Genomic DNA, 11244 nt, shown 5'->3' on the forward strand with positions numbered 1-11244 from the left:
GAGTATAGCCTCAGTATTATTGAAGAGTTAATAAAAGGGAAAAAATCCCTGTTCCCCGACTCTTTACTATGCCTTCCTCTTCCCGTCCTCTTTCACGCCTTATTTCCTGCAAGAGCTTTTCTTGGTTCTCAGTTCATGGGCCAGGATCCCAGTCTAAGTGAGAATAGAACCTGACCTCCCTTGGACCTATATCTTTTCTACCAATAGTAGGGTCACTACAACACCAAATTGGTGCCCATTCACAACCATTCCATGCAGGACAATGTTGTGTGCCCCTGCACCATGGCAGATGGACCTGCCAACCACAGCAGAGCATTGAAACAGCAGCAAGAACAAAAAATAAAATAAAATAAAAACCCTGTAGCGCTCTTCCATTTAGAAAAGCAAATCAACAACAACCACCAGGGAGATCTTTGCCTTCAGGTAGCTCCCCTGGGGATGCCCCAGTCAAGCATTTGCTATATGCTACACAGAAGGAGCCAGAGGCAAAGTGATTGAGGGATGGGATAAAACTTTGAAGTGTGCATTTTAACTAGTGAGGGACATTTGATCCAAGGACCAGTTTGAAAAAGCTACAACAAAAGAGTTATTTCCTCTGTGCCCATCCTAAAAGAGCTCAGGAATAAAAGCGGCCTATTGTAGGCAATTCTGCTTAACTGCTTCTTCAAAGCAATAATCCTACTTCTTAATCCAGAATTTAAATGCCTCTAGGGCTTAAGGGCCATCGAGTCTACAATTCATTTCCAGAGGTTTTATTTAGCTGCAGTGCAATTTTACCTGAGGGCGACAGTAAATGTGGGAAATGAAAAGCTAATTGTTTAACAGACTCACTTCCACTGGCTTGCAAGACAGAAAATAAATAAAAAAATAATAAGGAGGTTGGTGACAAGCACTCTGCTCATTATGTGTGTGTGAGGTTCACTTCAATTAAAATCATTGGTGGGAACACAGAGAATAGCAGTGATATGGTGACAGAAGAACTAATCTGCTCAGCATCCAAAGGGTCATGACAAACCCATCTAGTGCCTTGGGAAAGGGTCTCCTATTGCAGTGTAGGGCAAGCCACTTGGGGTTTGTTGGTTTGTAGTTTTCTCTCCCCTTGTTCTACAGCGTCTTGGGTTATTGGACAAATTGGTAACCAAAAATACTGTGTCAGCCAGAGATGCTGCAAATTACCAGGGATGTTTATCTACATGTCCCTCTAACTAGCGTTTTACTTTTTAGCTTGATTTTGGTTGTAGCCACCTGATGTGCAGTGACCTAAACTAATTAAGAAATATTAATTAAAGAGAGAACATCTGGGAGCATAGGACCTTATCCTGCAAAGAGCTGTGCAAGCATGGAAGCCTACTGCCAGCCAGGGTCTCACAGACATCAGCAGAATAGTGGTCCACATAGTGGTTCCTTCTGTAAGTTCGGATTCATGGGGCAGTTTTTCCTTTACTTTAATGGGAGTTGGATCAGGCCCCACTTTTTGCATATACTTTTGCCAACTTTCCTCTAACCTGTCCGGGGAATAAAGGGAAAAAACTCACCCTTCACCACCCCTAGGTAATCAACGAACACTGGGTGGCTTTCAGTTGACCATTAGTTCACTGTGTGGATGGCTGAAGGCATGAAAGCATGGCTCTTTAATCTTACAGTTTATAAACAATTCTGAAACAAAGCTCCCCCTCCCATTTTAGAAAAGTCTTCTTCCTCAACCACAAATAGGTTCATCAGGAAGCAAAGAGTTAACAGCACAGAGTTAAAGCACTGGAAAACCTGTTCCCTGTACTTTAAAAATTCTTTAATTTATTATTTTTGATTTTCTGTTAAACATAATCTTCCCTCCTAGCCTCTTCCTTGCACCCAGTTTTGTGGTAACCATCTCCCCTCCACCACCTCACTGCTGCCACCCTGTCACTTTCAATTTAACTTTCATCATCAAAAATAAAAGTGATTATAATTAATTTGGATTGACAAGGCCTGTCCTCCTGTGCCATGTGAAGCCTCCAATTCTGATCCAGCTTCTGGGTGCTAGTGTAATCCAAATAACTATATCTAATGCCACACTGATAACAGCTTTAGAATCCTTATTCTGATCTCCGGCTGGTATAAATCAAGAAGTGAATGGAGTTGCACCAGTGTAACAACTAAGAGCAGGATCAAACCCACAATGTGTGCAACCCTGGTGTGAATCCAGAGTGACTCCGCAGGCATCATAGAATTGGTTCTGTGGCTGTCAGGATGCGCATGGAGGAGACACACAAGAAATCACAATAGCAAAGCCATGTAAAGGCCTCTCAGACTTGTTCTCAGCAGGCAAGTGTCTCAGCAACACAACCCCAATGTGTGCTAACTAGCAACCTTGTCGGCTGCCTTGGCAGAGAGACTAACTATTGAATAAAGAAAAGGAGTACTTGTGGCACCTTAGAGACTAACCAATTTATTTGAGCATAAGCTTTCGTGAGCTACAGCTCACTTCATCGGATGCATACTGTGGAAACTGCAGAAGACATTATATACACAGAGACCATGAAACAATACCTCCTCCCACCCCACTCTCCTGCTGGTAATAGCTTATCTAAAGTGATCACTCTCTTTACAATGTGTATGATAATCAAGTTGGGCCATTTCCAGCACAAATCCAGGTTTTCTCACCCTCCGCCCCCCCACACACAAACTCACTCTCCTGCTGGTAATAGCCCATCCAAAGTGACCACTCTCTTTACAATGTGTATGATAATCAAGGTGGGCCATTTCCAGCACAAATCCAGGTTTTCTCACCCCCCCCCCTCCAAAACACACACTCACAAACTAACTATTGAATGAACCATGGAGACTGAAGCTCCATCTCACATCTAGAGGTGGCCCTTATAGATCAAGGTTGAGGTACATTAGTAAGGAGGGACCTAGGATTACCTTGCACTGTGGCTGCTGACTCTGTGCACAGAGGCTCTCAGACGCAAGGGCCCTCAAGCCAGCACCTTCCACCACCACTAAATTAATTTAACTGAGCAAACGCTAGGAGACGTCAGCAAAGAGGTGGTGCAGGTGAACAACCCTGAGTTCCAAATTTGGTCAAGCTGGCCTGTCAGCAGGCACTGAGTTTGCATGGGGTTCAGTTGGTGTCTGCACACCAATGAGTTAGGAAAAAGTGATAATGGAACGACAAGGAAGAACTCCTTAAATTATTTCCTCCTGCAGAGACAGACAAAGAAAATAGGGAAGGAGAGTAAAGCAAAGTGACTGAACATCTGCCAGGGCAACAGTAAAGCAAGAGGAGTCGGGGCTCATCCATTACATCTTCTCCTGATCACCACTTCAACCTGAGATTCAGAGATGGTCTCCTTCTGAGACACACACACAGTAAATGCTTAGGTGATATATTTACATGGAACCAACCTTCCCTGGAATGAAGAACCGCGACACCTCACAAGCAAACGCAACTCATAAAGGAGCGCTTGTTGTAACATCCATCTACTTGAGCACAACAGACCGCAATCCATCTCCCTTGTTTTGCTGCATTACACACAGGTCAGACACAGTCCTATAAAACAGCCCCGGTTATCAATCTCTCTTGCCAGCCGAGATGTTATTGCATGGGGAGAAGTGGGTGGCAAGGGAGATCTGTGCCCAGCATGCAAGCAAGACCTTCGCGGCTGGGGGTCTGCCTCCTGGAAAGGCTATTTACATGCATTTAAAACCACTGACATCTTTTGCACTGTTGTAATTGCGAAATTTGTTCTTTTTCACATTCATAATTGGGGCAGACCAGATGGCGAAGCTTTGTTTAATGAAATATGTCCATTCAATTAACCCATGCCACTGGGGAATTATCACTTCAAAAGGAATCAGCATCTCGTCACTGTATCAGGGGCTCCTACAGACATCCTAGCCACTTTGAGGAAGGCCAGGGGCATTAGGGACAGGGCAAAGTTTATGTTTCTAGCTGTCTCTTCAGCTTCACTAGAGATACCATTTGTGTGTGTGTGTTTTCTTGTGCTAGGTGCCTGCGTAGTGTGATAAGAAACACAGAGAACCAGCCCCTGAGATCTGGGCTTGGCCAGGGCATCAATGGGGCTAAATTGTGACCACATCTCCCTGCCCTGTGTCATGCACCCAGCACAAGGCTGGCATGACCAAGCTGAGGCAATGCCTGAATGCAGTTTGAGCCTTTATCTCTGCCAGGAGCCTTGCTACCAGGGAACGCCTGGGCCTCCCCTGAATCCAGGACCTGCTGCTCAGATAGTACTGCTAAATTGGGGCTGGTTGTGGGCCCCTTAATAGAGGGGAGGCTGCAGGAACTGTGTGTCAACAAGCAGGGCGGTGGTCTGCCACCAGGGCGCCAGTGCTGGGGTATGGAGTGAAACCAGCCCACAAGTATACTTAGCTACACATTGCTACCATAGTTAGACTGTTGTGAATACATGCACGTGCATGCAATGAGGGTACGTTAGCAGTGCAATGAGAACTCATACACTTTCACCTCCTCAACCTTTAGTGTTTTCATGCACAGTGTTGGCTTTGCACATTTATGTAGATTCCAGTCTCCAAATTACTTTATTTTTAAAGACCATAAGAATGGCCGTTCTGGGTCAGACCAAAGGTCCATCTAGCCCAGTATCCTGTCTTCCAACAGATGCCCCAGAGGGAATAAACAGAACAGGAATCATCAAGAAATCCATCTCTTGTTGCCCATTCCCAGCTTCTGACAAACAGAGGCTAGGGACACCATCCTTGCACATCCTGGCTAATATCCATTGATGGACCTATCCTCCATGAATTTATCTAGTTCTTTTTTGAACCCCGCTTACAAGACAGAAAAGAAAAGAAAGAGGAACAAATTGGTTGTGACACTGTGGAGATGCTCAGGTGTGTTTCATGCAGCTCCATCGGTTTTCAGCTTGACCGCGAGGCAGGTGATCTTCCTAGCTCAACACGACACAACACTTACATGATTTTCAGCACAACTCCATAGTCTCTTATGCTAGATACACTTTAAAAAAAATTGCAGCATGTACACACGCTCTATTTCTTAGCAAATTGATTGTTTTTACTTTCACAGACCACATCCTCGTTTAGGCCACATATGAAGTTCAATGGCATTTGAGTTATCCGTGTACAAAAAGTGTATATGCCCCATGACCCCAGGGATAATTCAGAAATGGCTGAGGGGAACCAGTGAGGCCCAGTGGACATGGCATGTTACTCAGCAGATTTGGGCTGTATTCCTGGCTCTGCCACTGGTCTGCTGGCAAATCACTCCCCTTCTCTGTGAGTCAGTTTCCCCATATGTAAAATGGGGCTAGCCATACTGACCTGCTGTGTGCGGCATAGATGGAAAGTACTAGCTTCCCACAATAATTGACCTTAGGGCTGAGACCAAGCATGGAAAGTTTGAGCCCAAAAGAATTTGTTTAGAAACTTGAGCAATAAAAGCAAGAGGTAGAAAACAAGTTACCTTGCAACAGTGCCAGAAGCCAGTACTCATGAGAAAGACTAAGATAATAAACCACCAGTACAGTTCTCAAGAACAATCTGATATCATCGAAGCAACTTGAACCCCTGTGTGGGGGGGGGTGGGGGGGGGGAATAAAACAAACAACAGAAGGATCGAAGATTTCAATTTGGGGCTTTCAAGATGTGCTGCCAGCTAGACCAAAACTTGGAGGTGGATGGGTGGATTTGGCATGAGGCTGCATGGAACAGCTGCAGCCCAGTGAGTGGAGGTGGTGTAACTAGGTTAATCAAAAATTGGGGCAACGTACAGTCTCACCTTATTCTCCTCCCCAGGCGGCTATAGTAGGCTATTGACATGAGGAACTTGGCAGGGGGAAGCCCTACAATTATGAAAAGCCACCTGGAGGTTCCATTCTATATCCCTCTAAAACCTCAGGATGATTTCATTGCAACAGAAGGGTCCAACATCTTTGATGCTGATTCATTTGGAATCAGATTTACAGAGACAGGCCAGAAGCACGTCCCGGGAAGTGCCAAATAAGCCCGGACTGCACATGCTGCAGCACGACACACACGGTCTGTGACATGTAATACAAAACCATTTCCCCTCGGAAATGTACCAGTCACTCAGCGTATGCATGAGGAATCAGCAGACACGCTCCCTGACATTTAAAAAACAAAAACCAATAAAACCCCCCCAGATCCTGCCAGTCCAACCCTGTAAGACTGATTAATCCCCCCACCAGCACCCCCAGCCGCTGGGGGGAGCAGCAACGCCTACAGCTTTAAAGAGCAGCTGACAACTCTTTGAAATCTCTGAAAAACGTTCTTCAACACACGCTCTCACTTGTCTCGGGTCGTGTGCCACACTCACTCCCTATTGGTGTTCTCTAGGGACTTTTGACATGAAAACACGGGTTTGGATTTAAAAAAGCCAAATGTTTGTTTGTTTCTTCAGGTTCATCTGCCTCCTGCCAGTTATTATCCTGCTGGAAGCCACCATCTTACTGGTGCTGGCATAGTCATTCCCACAGTGAGCAACTGTGATGTCCCAGACAGGGGATTATGGGTCCATGGGGGTGGGTAGGGAGGCAAAAGCCCACCCCCAATTTGGCAGTGATGGGATAAGAGGGAAGGTCCTCTCATGGATCCGTAACTGGTTAATAGGTAGGAAACACATGGTAAGAATAAATGGTCATTTTTCAGAATGGAGAACCCAACAGGGAAAAAAAATATGGGTGCTCGGCACCCACCGGCAGCCCCACAGATCAGCTCCTCCCCCTCCCTCCCAGCGCCTCCTGCCCTCCATAGACCAGCTCTTCAGTGGTGTGCAGGAGGCACTGGGTGGGGGAGGAGTGGGAGCAGAAAGAGGCAGGGGAGGGGCAGAATGGGGTGGGAAGAGGCGGGGTGGAAGGGGTGGAGTGGGGGCATGGCCTGGGGCAGAGCTGGGGTCGAGCACCCCCTGTGAACTCCAGAAGTTGGTGCCTACGTGAGGAACTACAGGTGTTTGGCAATGAAAGCTCACAATGTACAACTGGGTTGGAAATAATGTCTTCAGTGTACCTCCAGGAGCTGCTGCCAAATGGCACTGCCCTACCCTCTTATTCAAGTGGCCTTGTCTTTAAAAGCCAAAACTTCCTCCCAGAGCCCTTCTGGGTAGGGTGCTCCATTTATACATGATTTATTTTTTTGTTGTAGATGGATCCTGATTTTGGATTGTTGTTTGCATTGTGAGGAGGGAGGTTGTGGAGTCACTCATGGTTTTGGTAATGGTACCTTTAAAGCTCTGTGGTTGGTAGTGTTTTTTGTGACTGGTTCCATTCTATCTTGAGAAGACCTGAACAGCTGGTTCCCAAGTGTAAGGCGGCAAGGTTGGGACTCTTGCTCATCATTCTGTGTTAATAATAAATGTTAAGATATCTCCAGTCAGTAGAGACTAAAGTAAGACCTATCTACATTTTTTGACATGTTCCTTTAACAAGGCTTAACTTGTGTATTCTGACATCCCAAGGCAGGCCCCTTTCCCTGCGCATTTCACATGTTACAGAAACTCTAAGGCTGTACTTAGCAGGAACTCTCATTTATTCAGTTTTCCAACTGGGACTAATATTTTGGAAAACACAATTAAGATTAGAAGCTTCTCTGCGTTTGAGAATGGGGTGTGGGCCGCTGTAACTTGGCTTGTTCTGCAGGCACCATTTCAGGCAAAGGCTTGTGAACCTGCCTGACTCGATGCACCCGAGTAGGCCCAGTCGGTTATGGCCATACTCCAATCTTTGCAGGAGCGGGGTCTGGGTGATGACTTGTGCTCATCTTTATCCACCAGTAATGGACAGATGGTAACACTCCAATTACCTTTCTGATGACACCACTGACTTATGGACACATGTAACCTTCACAGCTATGGGAAGTGGGGTCTCACAGTGTGCCATTGGCTGCCATTACTTTTCTTCTCATTCTTGCCATGTACCTAGACTATTCACCGAGATGCAGACCAGCCTGAATTAGATAGTTCTTTCGTATGTTTAATAGTATCTCTCAAAACCCTCAACTTCTGGGCACACAGGGGAGAAACAGTAAGCCATTTGATAGCAATGCAGTTAACCTTCCAACATCAGAATCAGCCATTATTAGCCTTTAGAGGAAAAGGGGGGTGGGGGTGGGGGAGGGTTTCTTTTTGACCAAATGTGAGATATCCTTCCAAAAAGATTCCTATTATGCTGCTGTCCAAATCGAGAGCCTAAAGGAAATATTCTAACAAAAGGACAAATGAATTATGTCTAATTCTGGGAAAAATGCACTGCTGGAGGTTAGGAAATTCTGTGCCTGGGCTTTCCTAACAGCATAGGAGCTCAGTTTCTCTCAGGTGTTATGAGGACAGGAGGTTAGGGACACAATTAAAAGCCCATCTACCGTATACAATGCAAATGGATTGTAACCAACTGGAGAAAGCCCACCTTGATTCCACGTTTCAGAGTAACAGACGTGTTAGTCTGTATTCGCAAAAAGAAAAGGAGTACTTGTGGCACCTTAGAGACTAACCAATTTATTTGAGCATGAGCTTTCGTGAGCTACAGCTCACTTCATCGGATGCATACCGTGGAAACTGCAGCAGACTTTATATACACACAGAGAATATGAAACAATACCTCCTCCCACCCCACTGTCCTGCTGGTAATAGCTTATCTAAAGTGATCATCAGGTTGGGCCATTTGCAGCACAAATCCAGGTTTTCTCACCCTCCACCCCCCCACACAAATTCACTCTCCTGCTGGTGATAGCCCATCCAAAGTGACAACTCTTTACACAATGTGCATGATAATCAAGTTGGGCCATTTCCTGCACAAATCCAGGTTCTCTCACCCCCTCACCCCCCTCCCAAAAACCACACACACAAACTCACTATCCTGCTGGTAATAGCTCATCCAAACTGACCACTCTCCAAGTTTAAATCCAAGTTAAACCAGAACATACCCTGGATCTCTTGTGTGGACTGGACCAGGCTGAGGTTGGTGGTGGGATGGAAATTGTTGAAATCATGGTGGAATTCCTCAAGGGCTTCTTTTCCATGGGTCCAGATGATGAAGATGTCTACAAGATCTCTGTCAAGCTTTCTTACAACTACAATACCCACCTGCGGAAGTAAAGAAACAGATTGATAGAGCCAGAAGAATTCCCAGAAGTTACCTACTACAGGACAGGCCTAACAAAGAAAATAACAGAACGCCACTAGCGGTCACCTTCAGCCCCCAACTAAAACCCCTCCAACGCATTATTAAGGATCTACAACCTCTCCTAAAGGATGACCCAACACTCTCACAAATCTTGGGAGACAGGCCAGTCCTTGCCTACAGACAGCCCCGCAACCTGAAGCAAATACTCACCAACAACCACATACCACACAACAGAACCACTAACCCAGGAACTTATCCTTGCAACAAAGCCCGTTGCCAATTGTGCCCACATATCTATTCAGGGGACACCATCACAGGGCCTAATAACATCAGCCACACTATCAGAGGCTCGTTCACCTGCACATCCACCAATGTGATATATGCGATCATGTGCCAGCAATGCCCCTCTGCCATGTACATTGGTCAAACTGGACAGTCTCTACGTAAAAGAATAAATGGACACAAATCAGATGTCAAGAATTATAACATTCATAAACCAGTCGGAGAACACTTCAATCTCTCTGGTCACGCAATCACAGACATGAAGGTCGCTATCTTAAAACAAAAAAACTTCAAATCCAGACTCCAGCGAGAAACTGCTGAATTGGAATTCATTTGCAAATTGGATACTATTAATTTAGGCTTAAATAGAGACTGGGATTTATGCAAGGTAAGTCATTATGCAAGGTAGCCTACCTGTTCCCCCCCCCCCCCCCGATGTTCTGGTTTAACTTGGATTTAAACTTGGAGAGTGGTCAGTTTGGATGAGCTATTACCAGCAGGAGAGTGAGTTTGTGTGTGTATGGGGGGGGGGGGGGGAACCTGGATTTGTGCTGGAAATGGCCCACCTTGATTATCATGCACATTGTAGGGAGAGTGGTCACTTTGGATGAGCTACTACCAGCAGGATAGTGAGTTTGTATGTGTGGTTTTTTGGGAGGGGGGTGAGGGGGTGAGAGAACCTGGATTTGTGCAGGAAATGGCCCAACTTGATTATCATGCACATTGTGTAAAGAGTTGTCACTTTGGATGGGCTATCACCAGCAGGAGAGTGAATTTGTGTGGGGGGGTGGAGGGTGAGAAAACCTGGATTTGTGCTGCAAATGGCCCAACCTGATGATCACTTTAGATAAGCTATTACCAGCAGGACAGTGGGGTGGGAGGAGGTATTGTTTCATATTCTCTGTGTGTATATAAAGTCTGCTGCAGTTTCCACGGTATGCATCCGATGAAGTGAGCTGTAGCTCACGAAAGCTCATGCTCAAATAAATTGGTTAGTCTCTAAGGTGCCACAAGTACTCCTTTTCTTGATTCCACGGTAATTCTACTGTAGGGTTGGGCAGAAACCATGAAAAGTCTTGATTTTTTGAAATTTTGTTTTTGTTCAGCAGTGGCAGGAGGCACTTGGGAAGGGGGCGGAGAGCATGGGTGGGAAGAGGCAGAGCAAGGGTGGAACGGTGGGGAAAGGGGAGAAGTAGGGGTGGGGCGTTGGGGCAGGAAGCAGGGCCTTGGAGCACCCACCCAAAAAAATGAAAGTCAGTGCCCGTGCTGATATTTGTGTGGTTTTCCTGGTTGTTGGGTTTTTTTTGCACCTTGTGGGGCCATTTATCCATTCCAAACACTGGAATTTCTTGTCTTCTCATTGTACAGTATTTGCACTATCCAGAAACCAAAACGCCATGAGAAAGCAAGGTCTATTATTTGAGCTGCATAGTGACCCCCTGGATTATTGTATGTCTATGACAAAGATCGATACAGAGCCTCGCATGAGGAGGGTTGAGAAGCATGAGAATGCTGTGATCTTTAGAGACATTGGGGTAGGTTTTCTCTGCCTGTTTTTATTAATTAATAAATACTACTCCCCAGAAATATACGTAAAACAGATAATACTGGAACCCCTAAAGAACACCGAAGCCTGAAAGCACACACCACTTTCAATCAGGAGTTCTAGAAGCCACATGTAAGATTTTAAGAGAAGTCACCGTAGAGAGAATAGCAACTGACTACTGTAACATGTTATCTACACTCTCTGTCAGTGATGCTTAACCCACAGTTCTCAACCACAGGTGCTTAGTCAGAACCCTTCTGCACCTCCTCCTTTCTTGGATAGGATGATCTGCCGTGT

At 45.7% G+C, this 11244-nt stretch overlaps 1 long non-coding RNA gene across 1 annotated transcript in view; it reads right to left on the reverse strand.

Annotated features, from left to right (window-relative positions):
- Window positions 1-9545, reverse strand: part of LOC142072939 (uncharacterized) — a 32862-nt gene extending 23317 nt beyond the window's left edge. Inside the window, exons 1-3 of the long non-coding RNA XR_012669555.1 lie at window positions 9477-9545; window positions 8920-9079; window positions 7222-7338 (exon numbers count right to left, since the gene is read on the reverse strand). This is a non-coding gene — a long non-coding RNA (uncharacterized LOC142072939). The remainder of the gene's footprint in view (window positions 1-7221; window positions 7339-8919; window positions 9080-9476) is intronic.
- Between the last annotated feature and the right edge of the window lie 1699 nt (window positions 9546-11244).

The sequence above is a fragment of the Caretta caretta genome, chromosome 8 (genome assembly GCF_965140235.1).
Source record: "Caretta caretta isolate rCarCar2 chromosome 8, rCarCar1.hap1, whole genome shotgun sequence".
In the NCBI taxonomy this organism is placed as follows: Eukaryota; Metazoa; Chordata; order Testudines; family Cheloniidae; genus Caretta; species Caretta caretta.